Here is a 3,494-nt window from a genome sequence, read left to right on the forward strand (position 1 = left end):
TATATTCCTTACATGTAGCACTGTTTAATCATCATAGGAACTGGGTATAGACCGAAGTCATACAATGCTTTGGGCAGATTTAATTTGACTTAGTTGTCTCCTTGAACCTATTTCTTGGGATCTCCAGTCAGTTAGGTAGAGTTACCGCCAAACCTCATCTTAATTCACAGGCTACCCATTCTTTTAGATGATATAAGAACTTGATCTCATGACACACCTTTAATAAAAGGATCATAGGTTGTCATCACATTGAACATAATCTCTTGAGATTAGTCGAGATCAATTGTCTAATGATTTTTGTCATCTTTTTTTCAAGATACAATTAATCATTATACACAAAACTCAGTGTATGACACTAGCTTTTTTTTTTTAAATTATATTGTGATAACTATCACTAAATTCATTTGGTCTCTTGCCAACAACTTTATATGGTAAGCAAAGCTTCGCCCACATTTTTTGAGATAACTTAAAAAACATGCACATTTACATTTAACATCTCTTAAGAGTTTAGAAAGTTAATCTACAACTCCTTTAGATTTAAATAAATAAAAAACATTTTTGAAAATTATTACAATTTTCTTAAAAAATGTATTTCATTTTTAGAAATTCACATTTTTCATACAACTATTTTCATAGTTCTCTCAAGTTGATTTATAAATCTAACTTGTATGTTTTGGATCTTTTCCAAACACATATTTTGATTTTTTAGCAAATATACATATCATTACAAGATATTATTTTTGCTATCAAAAACACACAATTTTATATGATTATTCTCAACCATACTGACTTTAGAAACTACAAAACACATGTCAGTTTCAGTCACATTAGTCTGAAAATTCTCATTGTTTTTGTATGGTCAATCTATTTACAAATTGCATTTAAGCATTGACGAAATATAAATGTTTTGATCAATATCAACAAACATTTTATTTTCTATGGCAAATGATTTATATGTGGCAGACCTCTCCCAAACTAAATTTGGGGCGTCGACTCACTAAATCCATTTCCATATATACCATTTTATCTCTTAAAGATCAAAATGTTTTTATAATTATAACTATGGTATCACCATAGTTGAAACTTGAATTTCTTTTTATTTTCTCATGGTCATCCATGTGCTTAATAATTAAATTAAGTTACACCATAAGAAGAAAATATGTAACAATGAAACAAAAACGTTAAGCATTCTTGATAATTAAATCAAATAATTATTTTTAGCTAAGAATGCATTAACACATTTTGACCAATTTAAAGAAACGTTTTGACTATTTAATAACGTTATAACCGTTTAACAACGTTACAAAATCTATATTAGCTTTATGAAATCTAAAAATCATAAATATTTAGTCATAGAAACTACAGCAGCAATTAACTTATGGGAATCAACAAAAACAAATCCATGCAACTTAACCAAACAAGACTGATACAAAATCAATACAACAATATTCGAGACCAAAGGAAACCAAAGTTGCGGCAGTCTATTGACTAATAGCAAATCAGATACCAACACCAAAAGATTATGCTATCCAAAGACGAGCCAATATAATCAAATATTGACTTAAAAAAAGATAATAAAACTAATAGCCAAGGAATCCTTCAATTCACAAGCAAACATCAGGAAATACAGAAAATGATTTATAATAAAAAAAAAATTCACAGATCCCTGCAAAACAAATAACATAAGCGAGAAGAACGAGATACTTCACGTAACACAGAAAACATATTACCATGGACAAGTATAATCTGATGGGGAAAAAAAAAATTGATCTCCATCATAATATTTCTCCAATTCAAATCCGATTCCGGCATCTCTAACATGTTCTTAAAAAATAAAATTTTTTAACAAATATCAGTATTGTTAGTGCAAAAGCATAAACAATATTTAAAGATTTAAGAGTGTAGAACCTTATTTTTACTACCATAGGATAACTAATATTTGTAAAGAATAATAAGAACATAAATTAAAATTACAATACCGAAATATAAAAATAAAGAAGAATTGCAGAGTCGAGATAGTTAATCTCTTTCCTTAAATCTTTAAACGCCTCGTAGTGTGACGGTTTCATGGCGCTCAGATTTCCATGATACAAATGCAGAATTGTTTCTGTTTACCATCACCGAAAAAACAGAATATATCGACCCTATTTCTGTGATTTACTCTCAGACTCAAAATAATAAAAATACTAGCATAACTATTCTGAGTGGGAGAATTGTTTATTTGATTGTATGAATTTATGTATTTTCTATAATGCTAGCAAGCCCTTTTATAGAAAAATCATGAGAGGCACAAGTTTCATTTTTCAACACAAAAAATGAAACCTCCATGGTGCACTAATGGAGTCTTTAATTCTTGTCAATTATTATGTAAATTTATTCCACATTTTGACCAAGAAATTAAAAAGTAAAATTATTATTTTTTGTTTGACCAATTCAAACTAAATAATATACAGTAAAATAGTTTTCTTTTTTATATTTTATCAATATAAAAGATCAACATATATTTGATTTAAGTTAATGAATATGAAATCCAACTAACAAATCAAAACCCAAATCCAAGATCAAATATTTAATGTATGTATTGGCTACTTTATACAAAATTCTCAAATCACACACATTAGACCTCCATTTCTCATTCAAATAAAACTTTATTTTTGACATATGAATACCTTATTCATAATGTTCAAAAATAGTTCCAACAATTTCTTCGTCCTTACTATGGCAATCTTGTCACAATTTCTCTTTGCCTCAACATCAGCCTTGACTAACAGAGAATATATCGATGCCAACTGCCAGCGAGTCAAAAACAAAACCTTTTGTGTCGACCACACATTAACCACCTATCCTCCCACGGTTTCTGCCACCGGCCTGGTACAAACATCTAAACACAGATCAATTTGTTAGAATAGATTGATAAATTTTTGCTTCCTTGGATTCATGCCAACATTTATTTAAAATCGTCACTACAACTACTTCAAAACTGTAAATTTAATTACATGTAGTTACCATTGGCGGAAGCCGTAATCAATCTAGCAATAGCCCATGCTGAGAAGACAGCTGGTTTTGCGGCCGAGACAGCCAAGAACGAGGCAGCACTGAAGACGCAGTTCAACGAGTGCCATGACGCCTATGTAGCAATTGTTGCGTCTCTAAAAAGCGCATCATTGGAGCTTAAGGAAACATCAGACACTGCAAACTACGACGTCATGGTCTCTGGTGATTAATGATAAGAGTTTTCAAGGCTCCAAAGACAAATGATGTAGTATAAAAAATTATCGAACTAATTCTAAGGGATTTCAAAGCACTGAGAATGCAAGTACTCACTTAATCTAAGTGCAACCGGTGATTTAAAAGATTTCTAAACTAATGATTAATGCTAATGCAGTTGCAGAATAATAAAAACGATAATAAAATAACTTTTATAAAAGCGATAAATGAAGGGAAAAGAGAACTCATGGGCATAGGGATTAGACCTTGGGTGATCAAGTTTCGAA

At 30.2% G+C, this 3,494-nt stretch overlaps 1 pseudogene; it reads left to right on the forward strand.

The window, feature by feature from the left end:
- The first annotated feature begins 2,679 nt into the window (after positions 1-2,679).
- The window catches only part of LOC106314767, an 8,572-nt pseudogene continuing 7,757 nt past the window's right edge, over positions 2,680-3,494 (forward strand).

The sequence above is a fragment of the Brassica oleracea genome, chromosome C9 (genome assembly GCF_000695525.1).
Source record: "Brassica oleracea var. oleracea cultivar TO1000 chromosome C9, BOL, whole genome shotgun sequence".
Taxonomy (NCBI): Eukaryota; Viridiplantae; Streptophyta; class Magnoliopsida; order Brassicales; family Brassicaceae; genus Brassica; species Brassica oleracea.